At 49.2% G+C, this 18,658-nt stretch overlaps 1 protein-coding gene across 1 annotated transcript in view; it reads left to right on the top strand.

Annotated features, from left to right (window-relative positions):
* cckbra (cholecystokinin B receptor a) overlaps nt 1-18,658 on the top strand; it is a gene marked incomplete at both ends in the record, with an annotated part of 66,042 nt that overhangs the window by 692 nt on the left and 46,692 nt on the right. The window lies entirely within an intron of this gene.

The following is an 18,658-nucleotide window of genomic DNA, read 5'->3' as shown; positions in this document are numbered from 1 at the left end:
ATGCTCTTTGCATTTTTTAGCTCACATCAGCATCATAATACTCTTTGAAAACACAATTGTTGGGTTTTCATTATAGGACATGGACACATAATCATGGGTAAATATGGTCACTATACTGCATTCATGACCCCAAGAATGACTAGCGTGCATGAGAATGATAATCCTATTACTAAATAACAATTTTTGTTTTAAATGTATCAATTTGTGCAAGGTTATGAATCATCACAAGCCATCACAAGTCAGGTGGTGTGTTAGTTTGGCAGCAGATTAAGCTACAAAAAAATTGTCTGTTCAATTCAAACATCTGTAATTTGAGATATCCAACTTGACATTGATTAATCTAATAACATCCCCCAGCTGGGAATAAATTAATTCCATTTGATTTAATTTTCATGCACAAACACCCATACAATTTTATTATTATTATTATTATTTTTTTTTTTTTTACCTCTGATTACGAAACTGCTAAAGCATTTCAGTCACCTTTTTCTATTTTATGGATCCAAACGTCCACACATTGGTGACTCACTCAATCAGGTGGTTCTGCTCTTTGAAAAGGTGGGGAGATTGTCTAGTTTTAGCTTCTCATTTGAGAGAGTTCTGATGTGTTAACTTACAGTGTACTGTAAATGATGAAAGATGGTGGCATACGCAAGACAGTGATTCATGCAAGAGCATAAATTGGAGTAGTTTTAGTTGAAAAGCATACAGTAGTTTTCATTATCCATTATCAGTATTATTTTCATTATTGCATTATCTTCACATAAATATATACTAGACCATCAACATTTCACCAAATGTTGTCCCTACTAACCCAGTATTTGTAGGGGCAGTCGTGGCCTAATGGTCAGAGAGTCGGACTTGTAACCGGAAGGTTGCGGGTTCGAGTCTCAGGTCCGGCAGGAATTTGTCTTAAAAGCGTAAAAATCAACTTTCTCCTGTCACAATATAGTCATTAGCAGATGTATAAAAGCTGATCAATCAATCAATCAACAACCCCATTTTAAAATGATAAAATAAAACAAAAAATGCAGTACTACTGGCCCTCTAAATTAACTAATACATCTCTCTCTCTCTCTCTCTCGTGTACACACTTATGGAAAAGAAAACATCATTCGTTTTAGAGAGGGGAGGAGCCGTGAAAGGTAGAAACATCTTAGGAAATAAGACAAACTATGGCAATTAATAATGACATCATGTAGAGTGTGGGTTGAACAGTAGGTGGGGATATTTGACAACTGCTATTAGTAGTCACTTGCAAGCCCAAATACATGCCTGTTTTCTGGAAAAAAGCCAAATAAAACTGCAACCCACAACAATCAAGCTGCCTATAATAAGAGGACATTGTAGTAGCTAGTAAAGGACTTGGGACTGCGTGTGTGCATTTTTGTGCTGTCATTATCATTGCCATGACGCCATGTCTTTTTCCTGCGGCTCTAGAGTCGTTAGTCACATCAAATTGCTTTTGCGGCTCATATGACTGGCTCAAAACTGTGCCTGCTGATCAAGGTGCACTGAGATGAATGAGAATGATAATGGATAGCTTGTTTAGATTAATGTGATCATTTAATATAGTTATTTTAATACCACAAATGCCTGTGTTAGAGTGTTTTACCTATTTCTATACACTTGCGATGGCGATGCATTAATATAGAGATATGACTTTTTTGAATTTGGCACTGCTGACTATTTGACTATTCTAGAAGAGGAGAGAGATGTATTACCCCTACTTTATATTTATTTTCTTTTTAAATTCCACAATAAAAGGTTTAGAGTAAACATTTATATTTTTCTGATAATATTTTATTCTCTTCATACTAGCTGTCTATATCTTGCTCACTCATCTCCTGTTTCTTTTTCCATTTCTGGTATCCTGATATTGGCTTCACATCTCTTGCCAACTACCTGATGGAGTGTGAAGTGCAGCATTTTAAGATAAACCATTCAGTGTCTTAAGGGGGAGCCCTCACATATCTGGTTTCATCACATTTAAGAGAAGTAATTTTAGCATACTTGCACGAAATGGCAATTTCAATCGCAACATTATCTGGGAGTTGTCGGTTCTGCTAGGTCCCCTGTCTGATCAGGGCTTTTAGAATCATCCCAACCTTTCTCACTTGTTACGACACCCCTGGCTAACTGTTCCCATCATGCCTTGCAGCATGAATAAATTATGCGGTAATATATTCATTGTTTGCTGCTTTAAATGTATATAGTTGTTGTTGTTGTTGTTTTTTCCGTCATTAATCTTAGTTATTTGTTGTGAAGTGATATTAAGAGCTCAACTTTTTTTTACTTATCTATGTTAATTGTTGGGGTTCATGTAGTCAAGTCAAGTCAAGTTAACTTAATTTATATAGCGCTTTTTACAATGCAGATTGTTTCAAAGCAGCTTCACAGTGTTAAACAGGAAAATAATGCAACAGAATTTTATTCGGCCGTACAGCCGCTCTGGAGAAAATGGTGATGTCATCTAGCTCATTTCAATTATCATATAGTGACAATGTGGGCAGATCAGTAATTTAGTATATGGTTAATTTAGTTTACTAATTAGATTTATTTGGATATTTAGTTGAAAATTTAGTGTCCCCAACTAAGCAAGCCAAGCCAAAGGCGACAGTGGCAAGGGAACCAAAACTCCATCAGGTGGCCTGGAGAAAAATAAACCTTGGGAGAAACCAGGCTCAGTCGGGGTGCCGGTTCTCCTCTGGCCAATTAACAAACAGTGAATGATTATTATTCTGGCAACTTTACAGGTCAGGGGTCATATTAGATCGGAATATTCAAAAAATCAGAGTCATCACGCCGGAGACGGGTTTATTGAGGATGACATATCAATTAAGCAGCTTTCATTGGTAAAGGACCCCCAAGAGGACGTTTTACTGACATGTAACACAACCAATCAGTTTGTTTTGTTCTGCGTCATGTTTAGGGGTGTGAAAATGTAAAGTCGATGTCCTTGCATCTATAAATTATTCATTCAAGAATTTTTTTTTTACTAGTTTACTGCAACAATGGATCCACGAACTTTTGAAAGTCCAGCGTTTAGTTGATCCTGGTAAGCGCTCATTGTCACAGTTGTAAACACGACAGTAACATAGAGTTAATTACAGGAGCCATGTAAAAGCCCTCTCAATCGCAAGACTGAAATGCTGTCAATGAAAATGTGTCTTGTGTTGTAATCTGTAGTTGCCTTGATAAGAATGTATTGGCTGAACAGGATATTATGCATTTATTGAACAAACAAATAATTCAAAAAAGGTTAAATAAAGAAGTGTTACTGTGGACAATTATTACGTTGTAGAGGGTTGACTGTGGTGTAGAGAAAAATTATCTCATTCTTTATGAAATAAGAAAAATGTCATGATTGGATGGTTAAGCTGTGCTGCTGTCTTTGGCACTGACATTGAACAGAGGCTCTTAACATTAGACTTGGCAATGTGCCTGAATAAAAGGCTTTAATTTTTAATTGGCTTCAAATTACAGCAAATCCTTTTACCCAGTCTAATTATGTGACATTCTAAAAATCACTGACTTACAGACTCACGTTTACTAATTTAAATTTATTCATAAAATTAAGAAGGGCCTATTCATAATTCTGGCACAAGCAATGCCTGAGATAATATTCCAGAATAAGTAGAATTCATGATAAAAGCAGCTGAATGGACCAATGAATAAAACATCATAAAGATGAATTATTGAAAAACATGCATTGGTGTTTGCAAGCACAAGCATGCCAAAAAAAAAAAAAAACAGAAATAGAATGCCTTATATGTCAGCTGCCTTCGCGTGATATCGGAAATTTCCTGAAGTCTATAGAGCTGCACGCTTCTTTTTATTATTGTCACGGTTGTGTGTACAGGAACAGGCAGAAAACTCAGGAGATGCAATCCAATACGTGTTTTAATAGTAACAAACTCAATGCAGGCAAACAGGCAACAGCACAACATAGTAGCTATACCGGTGACTGGACAAAGACTGAGTGAACAAGAGGAACTTAAAGGGTAACTAAACCCCTGATCGCAGCCTAACTCCACCCACTGGCAATATTTGAAAAATGCTGGAAAAGTGGGCAGAGCCCATGTGGAGACAGAGGGGACTAACCGATGCCGACGATACTAGCGAAACATCAGCACAGGGGCGTGGTTAGTGAGCCGTTGGAAGAACCATCCTACGTCACGATGACCAACAACGTCCAATAGGAAAATTCAACTGCAGTAGCCACTGTTCAACCTTAAGAGGGCAGCACAGTTTTACACTATATATTATAGAATTAGAAAACTTTATACCCAAATGTCAAAACATTTACTCGAATCAATGAACAGCATTAATAAAGCCCCAGTCTTGCAGATCATTAACTCAAAAAGTTAGGGTTTAGTTACCCTTTAAATAGCAGACAGAAACGAGATAATTAACTAGACACAGCTGGGACAAATTAACTAATGAGGGTAACTATGGAAACAGACAAGTAGCAGGAAAACTAAGACAAAGGAACATGTGACAAATCAAAACACACAGAGAAGACCTAAAAAACAGACAGACGTGACATTTATTGAGTTCTCCTTTTTTTTTTATTGGCCGAGAAATCCAAAAATCCAAAGCAAAAAGCAACTATACAAGTATAAAAACCACCTCAAAGCATCGCACCCCTGGTAGACTTTGAGAATATAGAAATAAAATAAAAGCACAGTAGCCTATGTAGACACAATAAAAAAAAAGTTTTACAGGTTTTACACAGATGTTACAAAGATGTTAAAAAAGATGACACAATATCAAAAGCAGCATGTCATTAATTTACAGTCTTGACATTGTATCCATGCATACGAGAAGTTGAGAGTTCCATGGATATAATGTCCAACAAAGACACTGTCCATGTTCATCTGTCCATTGTGTGAGGAGGATTCCAGCGGTTGACTATAGCATTTTTTGCCCACTGTGAGAGCGTCTAACAGTAAATATCTTTGTTGAATGGATAAGGTAAGGTCCCAAAAATCATTAAAAAAAGGAGTCAAGTAAACCCTATGTAGTAATTTCCAGTATATCATTTGATGATTGTGGTTCTTTGAAGACAGCTTAAACATCCTCCAAACCTGAAAATAAAACATGCACATCCTCATTAAAGGGTTAGTTCACCCAAAAATCAAAATTCTGTCATTAATTACTTACCCTCATGTCGTTCGACACCCGTAAGACCTCCGTTCATCTTCAGAAAACAAATAAAGATATTTTAGTTGAAATCTGATGGCTCTGAAAGGCCTCCATTGGCACAATGCACGGTACACTCTCAAGACCCTTAAAAGGTACTAAAGACGTCTTTACAAAGTCCATCTCACTACAGTGGTTCTACAATGACTTTATGGAGTGACGAGAATAGTTCCCTTACGAGAGTACTCTCGTATTGCGTTTTGCTAAAACGCAAGGGGGAATTCCTTTCCTCGAGATATTGAAGCAAATTTTTATCCAAAAATACCTTTTATACGCAGTGCAGCTGCACAACTCTCAGCAGGAAGCAGCTGCGTGCTGATTGGCTGTGCTGCTGCAACTGCAGCAACCTATAGCGAGACCGTGGGGCGGGACGGACCACTCAGGTCCTTCCAAATTCCCGCCACAAGGGGCAACAGAATTTGCATAGCCAAGGGTATATAAGACCCACTCTCGCAAGGTTAGTCAGATTAATTCTTCTTCAGCGACTTGCAATCGTTGAGCTCTGGATCGCAGCCTGCCGTCGACACGCACCCAGCGGAACACTGCAGCCTGAGGACATCGGATTCTCCGCCTTCAGCCTGCCTTCCAGCTGCGCCATCCGGCACTATATCCTTTCAATACCTTACTGTGTTTTACACATTCAAAAAAAGCCGAGACGTTGTTTCAAATGTCTCGTTCCTGCGCCTCGTGCAGAGGTTTTATCGCGGACGAGGATCGGCACATCATCTGCGTGTCATGTCTCGGACGAGACCACACGCAGGCTGCACTCAACCTTCGGGCTCGGCTCGCCAGCTTCGACTCGGATCCCGTCCCTTGCTCCCAGCCTCTCGAGCCACGGAAGAAAAAACGTCGCGACCAGAGGCCACCGGAGCGCTCTGACGAGCACACGCCGGGCATGTCCCCGCGTGCCTCGCCATCGCCCGTGTTGTTCGTCGAGGAACAGCACAGCTCCCCTCGCATGGCGGCTGCTGCTGTTTCATTCGGCGGACCGGAGGAGGAAGAGGATGACAGCCTTTCCCTTGCTGCATCCGGAAGCGGGTGGTCGGATGCCGCCTCGGAGCACGCCACTTCGACGCGGACGGCTAGCGGCGTTATAACCTCAGTCGACGCTGAGCTTATGCGCTTGCTCACCAAGGCCGTGGACGACCTCTGCATTGACTGGTCTCAGCCCGAGAAGCCCACGAGAAGCCGACTGGATGAGTGGTTTTTCGAAAACCGCCGTCAACCGACCGCTCAAAGACCCGCTCCCTTCTTCCCAGAAGTCCACGAGGAGCTAACAAAATCGTGGAAGGCGCCATTTTCTTCTCGCGCCAAATCCTCCTTTTCTCCAGCGCTCTCGGTAGTCGATGGCGCTCAGAAAAAAGGATATCAAGTCCTTCCTCCCCTCGAGGAAGCCGTCGCTGCACACCTTTGCCCGCCCTCCGCCAGAGGATGGCAGTCAAAAGCTGTGCACCCTTCCAAGGCCTGCCGCACTACGTCCAGCCTCGCCTCGGTTCGAGCATTCGCCTCCGCCGGCCAGGCGGCGTCAGCGCTACCCTCTATGGCGGTGCTTCAAGTCTTCCAGGCCAAACTCCTCCGTTCCCTGGATGAGTCAGTTCCTGACAACGAGGCTCTGAAGGATCTAAACGTTCCCCAGCTCCCTTCAAGGCGGCTGGGAACGCCACATTCACAGCCAACGAGCCCGCAAGCAAGCGCGCTCGCCTGTACACAAACGCCGTTTTCACGGCGACCCATATGAGTCACAAAAAGAGCTTTTTCTCTGTAGGCAGTGTGCCAGCATTAAAGCATGTATCCCTACACTCAAGCACTCCCCCATGTTCCCCAGCCCCCTGCACTCAGGTGGCTGGAAACATTATTCTCACAGTCAACGAGCCCGCACTCAAACGCGCTCGCCTGTACACAAGCACCAATACTCTATGTTCCCCGGCCCCCTGCACTCAGGCGGCGGGAAACATTTCCCTCATAAGCGCCAACTTAGCGCAAGGTTATCGGGCCACTGAGTCCCTGTCACTCAGCGACTCGCCCCACAGATTAATTCAGCCCCTGGCTTCGAAGGCCGAGGCCTGGCGGGCCATTCCCAGCATTTCGAAATGGGTGTTGAACATAATAGAACGAGGTTACTCGCTACAGTTTGCTCGCAGACCACCGCGCTTTCGCGCCGTGGAAGAGACAACGGTGAGAAGCGACAAAAGTCACATGCTTCGAACCGAGATATCAAAACTGTTAATAAAGGGAGCGGTAGAAGCCGTACACCCCTCACAGAGCGAGTCGGGCTTTTACAGCCGTTACTTCCTTGTACCAAAAAAGGACGGTGGTCTAAGACCCATCCTAGATCTCAGACATCTGAACAAAGCCCTTATGAAGCGCCCGTTCAGAATGTTGAGAATGAAACAAATCCTCACGCACATTCGCCCGGGAGATTGGTTTTTCACTGTGGATCTAGAGGATGCCTATTTCCACATACAAATAGCCCCCCATCACAGGCCATTCTTGAGATTCGCCTTCGAGGGGAAAGCTTACCAATACAAGGTGCTACCTTTTGGTCTATCTCTAGCCCCTCGCACGTTTACAAAGTGCATGGAAGCGGTGCTAACCCCGCTGAGGCTTCGAGGAATGAGAATTCTCAACTATCTCGACGACTGGCTCATAATAGCTCAGTCAGAGATACAGATATTAAACCACAGATCTTGGCTTCTCAACCATTTACAATGCTTGGGACTCAGAATCAACGTGGCAAAGAGTTTATTGTCTCCCACACAGAAAGTTTCGTTTCTGGGAACAGTATTGGACTCACTGCAGATGAGTCACTCTCTGTTCGGAACCGAGCGGTTTCCCTCAGGTCCGGTGCACGCATTCCTCTCAAATACTTTCAGAGGATGTTGGGTCTCATGGCCTCGGCGGCGCCAGTTCTCAGACTGGGTCTGTTGCACATGCGCCCCCTACAGCGCTGGCTGAATCGCCGCGTTCCAGCTCACGCATGGCTTTCGGGCTGATTACGAATCAAGGTAGACCACAGCTGTGTGTTAGCTCTGGCTCCTTGGAAAAATCCCGTCTGGTACAAGACGGGCGTGAGTGTGGGCACTGTTACGAAGTGGAAAGTTATCTCGACAGATGCATCCAACCTAGGTTGGGGAGCCCTTCACGAGGGCAGGCCTATCTCCGGTCTCTGGTCAGACTCGGAGAAGAGCCTTCATATAAACTGTCTAGAGATGAAAGCGGTCACGATATCGCTAAGAGCTTTCCTTCCGTACATAAAACACCACCATGTCCTGATCCGAACGGACAGCAGGTCGGTGGTAGCCTATATAAATCGCCAAGGCGGTCTGAGATCTATCGATCTGCACTCAATGGCGGAGGAAGCCCTAATATGGGCAGAGCACAATCTGAGCTCGCTGAGAGCGACTCACGTGCCAGGCATTCTGAATTTGGGTCCGGACATGCTGTCCAGGGGCAGAGTGTCCCCTGCAGAGTGGTCTCTTCACCCAAATATAATTCAGACAATTTGGGGCAAGTTTGGAGAGGCAAAAGTGGATCTTTTCGCCTCACAAGACAATGCTCAATGCCGAATATATTTCTCCAAGCACGAAGATGCGTTGGCCCACGAATAGCCCAACCTTCCTCTTTATGCTTTTCCCCCAATCTCAATGTTACCTCAGGTCATAGAGAGGATCAGGGAGAGCAATTGCGCTGTGCTTTTAATAGCCCCGCTTTGGAGAAATCAACCTTGGTTCTCACTGCTGAGTCAGATGTCAGATGCAGCTCTGTGGCCGATCCCGCTGAGGAGAGACCTCCTCATGCAGGCGGAACGGCAGATCTGGCATCCCCGTCCCGATCTATGGGCGCTTCATGTTTGGCCCATCAACGGGTACATGAGAACCTTTCTGAAAGCTTAATGAATACTATTACTGAAGCTAGAGCCCCCACGACTAGGCGGCTCTATTCAGGCAAATGGTCAGTCTTTTCAGACTGGTGTAAAGCACGAAGTCTGACCCCACATGATTGTGCAGTGTCAGAGGTGCTTACATTTTTACAAGAGCTTCTGGACGCGGGTCGCTCCCCCTCCACGCTCAAAGTTTATGTGGCTGCTATAGCAGCGTATCACATTCAAGTGAACGGACTGTCACTAGGAAAGAACGATCTCATTGTTCGCTTCCTTAAAGGGGCTAGAAGGCCTTCAGTCCCTATATGGGACCTGTCCACGGTCCTGGATGCCATGAAGAGCTCTGCATTTGAGCCTCTGCATTCAGTGAGCTTAAAGCTTCTGTCACTAAAGACCGCTTTTCTGCTAGCGATTGCATCAGTTAAGCGAGTGGGTGATCTGCATGCGCTCTCTGTGAGCGCCTCGTGTCTGGAATTTGGGCCAAACGACTCCAAAGTCGTCCTCAAACCAAGACATGGTTACGTACCTAAAGTGCTTTCAACTCCGTTCAGAGCACAGGTAATTTCACTTTCGGCACTTTCATCACAGTTAGATGAAATAGATGCTAATTTGCTCTGTCCGGTCAGAGCACTGAGAATATACATAGAGCGTTCCGCTGCTTACAGGCAAACTGAACAGCTCTTTGTATGCTTTGGCGGCCGCACCCGAGGGTGCGCGGTTACAAAGCAGACCTTGTCACGTTGGATAGTGGATGCTATCTCACTGGCCTATGAGTCTAAAAATCTCAGCTGCCCCTTAGGCATTAAAGCCCATTCTACTAGAGGCATGGCCTCTTCGTGGGCTTGGTCTACTGGCATTTCTCTGAATGATATCTGTGCGGCGGCAGGCTGGGCCTCACCGTCCACTTTTATCAGATTCTATAATTTAGATGTTCCGGCTTTACAAGCTGGGCTTCTTGCTGTGTAAACAGATTTAACCCCTTAAGGCTCGATGAGTCTGGCCTGGGTTGAATATTGTATAAGTCATAAGCATATTCCTTATACGGCTCGAATTATCTGGCCACTCATTATTCCTGACCCGACTATGTCTGGTTTATTCTTATTATTGCACGTATATCGTGTTTATTCTCATTAGGGCCCGACTCAGGTCTGGCTCAATCTGAATTATTGATATCATATTACGGGCCCACCTAGGTTGTCCTGGGTTTGGTGTCGCCGGCTTTAGAGCCGTTAAGCAAGCATGGCGTTTTGCACTGGTCCCCCTTGCGTTTTAGCAAAACGCAATACGAGAGTACTCTCGTAAGGGAACGTTTCGGTTACTAACGTAACCTCGGTTCCCTAAGAAGAGGGAACGAGTATTGCGTTTTGCTTGCCATGCTTGCTCACTTGCTCAGGAGTCGCTTCAGTCGATTAACCTGACTAACCTTGCGAGAGTGGGTCTTATATACCCTTGGCTATGCAAATTCTGTTGCCCCTTGTGGCGGGAATTTGGAAGGACCTGATTGGTCCATCCCGCCCCACGGTCTCGCTATAGGTTGCTGCAGTTGCAGCAGCACAGCCAATCAGCACGCAGCTGCTTCCTGCTGAGAGTTGTGCAGCTGCACTGCGTATGAAAGGTATTTTTGGATAAAAATTTGCTTCAATATCTCGAGGAAAGGAATTCCCCCTTGCGTTTTAGCAAAACGCAATACTCGTTCCCTCTTCTTAGGGAACCGAGGTTACGTTAGTAACCGAAACGTTTTTGTGCGCAAAAAAACCCTAAATAACGACTTATATAGTGATGACGATTTCAAAACACAGCATCATGAAGCTTCGAAGCGTTCTGAATCAGGGAGTCGATTCAGCAGTTTGGATCGCCAAATTTCAGCAGTTTGGCGGTTTTACACGCGATCCGAATCATGATTCGACTCACTGATTCATAACGCTTTGAAGCTTCATGATGCCGTGTTTTGAAATCGTCATCACTATATAAGTCGTTGTTTAGGTTTTTTTTGCGCACAAAAACTATTCTCGTCACTCCATAAAGTTATTGTAGAACCACTGTAGTGAGATGGACTTTGTAACGACGTCTTTAGTACCTTTTAAGGGTCTTGAGACTGTACCGTGCATTGTGCCAATGGAGGCCTTTCAGAGCCATCAGATTTCAACTAAAATATCTTCATTTGTGTTCCGAAGATGAACGGAGGTCTTACGGGTGTTGAACGACATGAGGGTAAGTAATTAATGACAGAATTTTCATTTTTGGGTGAACTAACCCTTTAAGATCCTTGACCCAAAATGTTGTAATAGATAATAAGGGTTTGTATGAATGCTCAAGAAGATACAGATAAATAACCAAAACAGAAGAGGGAGATTTCTCCGAAGGAAGGATTCATTTATGCAAAGGGTGAATAGGTAAATGTGAATCCAAAGGCACCCAATATGTCCGGAGGGCCGATCTGATACGCAAATAAATAAAAAAGATGTACCTTGTAAATTATATTGGGCTTTAATGTTCTGAAATGATTTTAGACCCATATCATCATACCTCCCAAAGTGCTTACTTTGTTGTAGGTCCATTGCAGACAGTGAAATGGGGCATTGCCTAACAAAAGATTATTATTACGTAAAATAGGGCGAATGCCTAGCCTGGCGTGGCCATACTCAATTCTAGTCAGAATATGAGTCTGGTACCGCTCCATTGAGCTTTGATTATGGGGCGTGTTTCAACCGAGCCAGGAAATACCTCAATTGGATAGACCCACAACCAATCAGAGCAACGGAGCGACGCGTAACGTTAGTTCCCTTTCGTTCAGTCACTACGACGTAACGTTAGTGACTAACGAATGGGGGTTTCGCTTAGAAGCCTATCAACTTCGAGTTTTGAGAAAACGCCCAATGGCGTGCCAATGCCATGGGGCATGCGGAATTTGCATACGTAGCTCCGCCTCACTGCGTGAGTATATAAGGAAGTACGAGGCAATATCGCATTATGTTTCTGCTTTCGGAGCCAAGAGTACCTACCTCTTCACTCCTACAGCCTTCTGAGACTCTGTCAGCTTCTTCGAGACGAGCAGCTTTCCAGTCGGTGTTGGTGTGACGGCGCGTTCCAGTGATCGCATACTTCCTGCCTGCTGATCTGTGCAGTGGTCTGCATCCAGCTGGTGTGTGTTTCCCTGGGCGCTTCGGCATCGACTGTGAAGTTTCCTCTCATAAAAGAGCTTGCACGTGACGCGTCCTTTTCAGGATGTTTCGTCCGTGCACTTCTGGGTGCGGTAGATCGCTTTTTTCTTTCGACGGGCACGAGCGCTGTGTGACGTGTTTGGGCTTTCAGCACGCTCAGGCAGCGCTCGTGGATGACTCATGTTCTCTCTGCGGGAACCTGGCCATCTCAGTGCTACGATCGAGACTCCGTGAATTCCGTGCTGATGCCGGAACGAGAGTCCCCTCCGTCCCCCCCCAATCTGCGGTCTCCTCTGGAGGCGGCACTTTGGCTGGTGACCAGGGTGATCTGAGGGTGACGGTGTGGAATAAAGCTCCGACGCTAGTTCCTCGGCCCACACCCCCCTCTCAGGCACTTGACCCGGCCCGCGCTCAGGCGTCTACATCGGGGCCGGCTCCTGCTGTCCCGACTGTGGCGTTTGGCGCGGCGGAGGAGGAAGTGATGTCTATCGCCGCATCACAAGGTGGGCTGGAGTCATCTGAGGATGAGGATTCGGCTGTGCTGCCACCTTCGGGTGTCCCAGCATTGCCCGAGTCGGACCCAGAGTTGACAGCCATGCTCTCTCGGGCCGCCGCAGCGCTTGGACTGGAGTGGAACCCTCCGCCTCGGCCCGAGCGTTCGCGGTTGGATGATTGGTTTTTGGGGGCGGCGCGTTCGGACACCCGTCCGGCCGCTCCTCCAATACCTTTCTTCCCCGAGGTGCATGAAGAGGTCGCGCGTTCCTGGAAGGCCCCGTTGTCTTCCCGTGAACGTTTGGCGGCCTCTTCCGCCTTCACCTCTCTCGATGGAGCCGCGGCTCATGGGTACACTGGGGTCCCCCCAGTCGAACGTTCTGTTGCGATGCAACTGTGTCCACAGAGCGCTTCGTCCTGGCGTGGTGACCCAAAGCACCCCTCCAAGGCCTGTAGGTTTTCGTCATCTCTGGTGGCGAAGTCCTATAGAGCTGCGGGGCAGGCCGCCGCTTCTTTGCATACCATGGCAACTCTTCAGGCTTACCAAGCCAAGTTGCTGTGCGATATGCACGAGAGAGGGGCTGATCCAGGGCTCAGCAATGAGTTGCGTGCCGCCACCGACCTCGCTCTCCGGGCGACGAAGGTGACCGCGCGCTCCCTGGGTCAGGTGATGTCCACAAATGTGGTCCAGGAGAGACACTTATGGCTCACCCTGTCTGATATGCGCGACGCCGAGCGAACACGTTTCCTCGACGCCCCCATATCACAGGATGGGCTATTCGGCGGAGCGGTCGAGAGCTTCGCCCAACAGTTCTCGGCCGCTCAGAAGCAGACTGAGGCAATAAAATACATCCTGCCCCGGCGGTCAGCTGCTGCCTCCACCCCACCGCCCGCGCAGGTGCCTCAGCCTGCTCGCCGCCGAGGACGTCCTCCCGCGGCTTCCTCCGCCTCTGCGCCACCCAAGCAGCAGCCTCCACCCGGGCCGCGCAGAGGCAGCCGCAGGAAGGCGTCCCAGTCCGCTCCAGCCCCGCAGCCCGCGAAGAAACGCCAGGCTAAGCGGCGCTCCTGATGCGGACGGCTCAGGGATGGGCAGTTCTTTCCAGGAGACGGCGGCAGGGCCGCTCCTTCCCCCGGTGGAGGGCCGGGGGAGAATCTTTTGTTCAGCTGCTGGCCCCCGGGTCAGCAGCACCCTAATGTGGTTAAAGAAAGAACTGACAAACCCATCCCTGAGCCCCCAGAGATCGGTGACGGCAGTGCGCGCCACCCTCGGGTCACGCCACTCTCGTCCCTCTCTGTCGCCAGCCCCCTGGCAGAGCAGACCCCCGTGGAACGCGAGTCCTTCCCTGGTCTCCTCTGTCAGGGCGCAGCCGTTAACCGTGCTCCGACCCGGGGACGCCCAACAGCCTCCCCTGTCCGCGCCGGTAACGCTGCCTCGCTGCCCCACCCGGGGTACGCCTACTGTCCGTATGACCCCGTTGGTGCAGTCTCTGGAAGCCTGGCTTCAGCTTCCGGGGCTGTCCCGCTGGGTTGCCCGGACCGTCAGGCTCGGCTACGCGATTCAGTTCGCGCAGGCTCCTCCCCGTTACAGGGGAGTCCGCTATACCGTGACCGGGGCCCATGCCCCCGTCATGCGTGCGGAGATTGCCACTCTACTGGCGAAGGGTGCGATCGAGCCTGTCCCTCCAGCCGAAATGAGGTCGGGGTTCTACAGCCCCTACTTCATTGTACCCAAGAAAACCGGTGGGTTACGGCCAATCCTGGACCTTCGCATCTTGAACCGATCCCTTCACCGGCTTCCGTTCAAGATGTTGACTGCGAAACGCCTTTTCGAATGCGTTCGTCCGGACGATTGGTTTGCAGCGATCGACCTGAAGGACGCCTACTTCCATGTCTCCATCCTTCCTCGACACAGACCGTTCCTACGGTTTGCTTTCGAGGGGCGGGCATACCAGTACGCAGTTCTCCCATTCGGGTTATCTCTGTCCCCTCGCGTCTTCACGAAGATCGCCGAGGCAGCCCTTGCGCCCCTTTGGCAGCACGGGGTCCGCATCCTGAACTACCTCGACGACTGGCTCATACTGGGCCACTCTCGAGAGCAGGTTTGCGGACACAGAGATCTGGTTCTCCACCACTTAACCCGTCTGGGCCTTCGGGTCAACTGGGAGAAGAGCAAACTCTGCCCAGTGCAGAGGATCTCTTTTCTCGGTATGGAGATCGACTCGGTCGCCATGTACGCGCAGCTTTCGAGCGAGCGCGCGCAGTCTCTGCTGACTTGCCTCCGACAAATCGGGAGCAAGAATGCGGTTCCACTGAAACTTTTTCAGAGGCTCCTGGGGCATATGGCATCTGCAGCCGCGGTAACGCCGCTCGGATTGCTTCATATGAGACCGCTTCAGCACTGGCTTCGCGATCGAGTCCCGAGATGGGCATGGCAGTCTGGCACGCTCCGGATCCAAGTGACTCGGGCCTGCTTACAGACACTCACCCCGTGGTCGAACCTCAGCTTTCTACGGGCCGGTGTGCCCTTAGAACGAGTTTCCAGGCATGTTGTCGTATCGACGGATGCCTCTGCCACGGGCTGGGGTGCCATGTGCAATGGACAAGCAGCCGCGGGCTCCTGGACAGGACCCCAGCGCCTCCTGCATGTCAATTGCCTCGAGTTGCTGGCAGTACGGTTCGCCCTGCACCGCTTCCGAGCGTTGCTGAAGGGTCAACATGTGCTTGTCCGGACAGACAAACCGGCCGTAGTAGCGTACATCAACCACCAGGGCGGTCTACGCTCCCGCCGCATGTCTCAACTCGCCCGCCATCTCGTCTTATGGAGTCAGAAGCGCCTGAGGTCCCTTCGTGCTGTCCATATTCCGGGAGTCCTGAACCACGCAGCCGACGAGCTCTCGCGGTTTCAGCCTCTCCCGGGAGAATGGAGACTCCATCCCCGGACGGTTCAGCTGATTTGGGAACAGTTCGGCGACGCACAGGTAGACCTGTTTGCCTCCCACGACTCTTCCCACTGCAGCCTGTATTATTCCCTGACCGAGGGCACGCTCGGCACGGATGCACTGGCGCACAGCTGGCCGCGGGGCCTACGCAAATATGCGTTTCCCCCAGTGAGCCTACTCGCACAGCTTCTGTGCAAGATCAGGGAGGACAAGGAGCAGGTCCTTTTGGTCGCCCCGTACTGGCACGGCCGGACCTGGTTCCCCGAACTCATTCTCCTTGCGACAGCCCCTCCCTGGCCTATTCCTCTGAGACCGGACCTCCTCACTCAGAGACGGGGCACCCATTGGCACCCGCGTCCCGACCTTTGGAACCTCCACGTGTGGCTCCTAGACGGGACCCGGCAGGTTTGAGTGGCCTACCACCTACGGTGGTCGCCACCATCACTTCCGCTAGGGCAGAGTCCACTCGGCATGCCTATGCGTTGAAGTGGAACCTCTTCGTCACCTGGTGCTCTTCCCGCCAAGAAGACCCCTGGAAATGTCCGATCGGGTCCGTGCTTGAGTTTCTCCAAGAGGGGCTGGAGCGAAGGCTGTCTCCCTCCACCCTCAAGGTATATGTGGCCGCAATATCTGCCCACCACGATCTCTTGGAGAACAAAAAGGTAAGTCAGCACGACCTGGTCATCAGGTTCCTGAGGGGAGCTAGGAGACTGAATCCTCCTCGCTCTCCTCTCGTACCCTCTTGGGACCTCGCAGTAGTACTAACTGCTCTGCAGAGACCTCCCTTTGAGCCTTTGCGGTCGGTCGATATTAAGTTTCTGTCTATGAAGACGGCTCTGCTGACCGCATTGGCCTCAGTCAAGAGGGTCGGGGACCTGCAGGCATTTTCGGTTGACGAAGCGTGCCTGGAGTTCGGGCCGGCTAACTCTCACGTGATCCTGAGACCCCGGCCTGGATATGTGCCCAAGGTTCCCACCACTCCGTTCAAGGACCAGGTGGTGAACCTGCAAGCGCTGCCTTTGGAGGAGGCAGACCCAGCCTTGGCATTGCTCTGTCCAGTACGCGCTCTCCGCGCCTACGTAGACATGACGCAGTGTTTCAGGACCTCAGACCAGCTCTTTGTCTGTTATGGTGGAGAGCGGAAGGGAAGTGCTCTCTCAAAGCAAAGGCTGTCTCACTGGATAGTGGACACCATTGCTTTGGCTTACCAGCAGCAAGGCCGACCATGTCCCCTTGGTGTGAGGGCACACTCCACCCGGAGTGTGGCTTCCTCTTGGGCTCTAGCGCATGGCGCCTCGCTAGCAGACATCTGCAGAGCTGCAGGCTGGGCGACACCCAACACATTCGCCAGATTCTACAATCTCCGAGTGGAGCCAGTGTCCGACTATGTACTCGCCCCCCCGAGGGGCCGGTGATGGACCAGGTTCAGGTGTCTTCGCTTGCTCGCCACTCCACTCCACGGACTGGATACGTGCGATATTTTCCTCAGGTGAGCTCCCCGAGAGCCCTGAGCTCCTCCAGCACTGTCGACGCCGACATCAGTTCAGTCTGCCCTCTCGAGCCCAGACCCTCATGTCCGGCCAGGTGCCCCATGTGCATGGTTCCCTCCGGCGACCCCCACATGTGTATTTCACCGTAAGTCTCCGCAGTGAGCGGGTTTCTTCCCTTGGCGTGTCCCCGCCACCCCTAGGGTTAAAAATCCACCTTCGGCTGGTACCCTAGAGATCTTCCATATGCAGCCCTCTCCGGGTCATATGTGTCTCTTAAGTCCTCCCCACGGGTAGGCATCTTGGCATTCCCTCACTGGGATATGCTTCCCAGTGTACCTTGGTAATCCTGTGTTAAGTGGGAGTCCTTCGTCCGTACTAGTCTTACGACAGGGAACTCACACTTACGCAGGGCGCTGGAAGACGGCTGAGTGGCGGGATTATATTGGGACCCCCATTCGTTAGTCACTAACGTTACGTCGTAGTGACTGAACGAAAGGGAACGTCTCGGTTACGGATGTAACCCTCGTTCCCTGAGGAGGGAACGGAGACGTAACGTCCCCTTGCCACATCAGCTGTGTTGCCTGGAACGCAGGAGTTCAGTCTTGGCTCCTCAAGCAGGTAACATAATGCGATATTGCCTCGTACTTCCTTATATACTCACGCAGTGAGGCGGAGCTACGTATGCAAATTCCGCATGCCCCATGGCATTGGCACGCCATTGGGCGTTTTCTCAAAACTCGAAGTTGATAGGCTTCTAAGCGAAACCCCCATTCGTTAGTCACTAACGTTACGTCTCCGTTCCCTCCTCAGGGAACGAGGGTTACATCCGTAACCGAGACGTTGTCAAATGTCAGCAGAACTCAACTGCACTGTGTTACCATGTCCGTGTTTTTCTCCATGTCCGCGGGTCGAAGCGACCCCAATTATGTGATTATATAAACCCAGGAATGCGAATTTTAGCAGGCAACCTTGCCAAAATAACATATTTTGCCAACCAAACGCCATTTTTTTTCCGGAGAACCCCCCGGAAAGTTATTGTTTTGGGCTATAGTATTGAGTAGCAATTGTGCGCGACATTGCAAAAACACTTGGAAACCCTGTCTGCACGCACGCTGGATTAAGTAACGTTACAAGAAAAAGATAAGTGTAAACGATCTTTGCCAGTAATAAAATAATTTAAGGATACACAGAGTACTTACCAACACGATCATCGTTTCTGAGAGAAATAGTGAAGGTGAATGCATATACGAACAAGTTCTCCGTTTAGGATTAGAACAAATTCAACCCAAGAGCCTTCGATAACGTGGATGATTACGTTACTGTTGATCATCTGTCCATCATCGTCTAAAGCCCGCCCTGATGATTTCATTGGTCCGAACAGTTTCTGTTCGGGCATAATTCCTCCTCTATGGAGCGAGTCCACACCGAATTGCCCGAGCAAAACATTTTGTGGGCGGGGCTAAATTCGGCTGGCATCCAGGCTAGCGAATG

Source organism: Gobio gobio (assembly GCF_949357685.1).
Source record: "Gobio gobio genome assembly, chromosome: 3".
NCBI lineage: Eukaryota > Metazoa > Chordata > Actinopteri > Cypriniformes > Gobionidae > Gobio > Gobio gobio.
The sequence above is the reverse complement of the archived record's forward strand: the minus strand, read 5'-3'. Positions and strand labels throughout refer to the sequence as shown.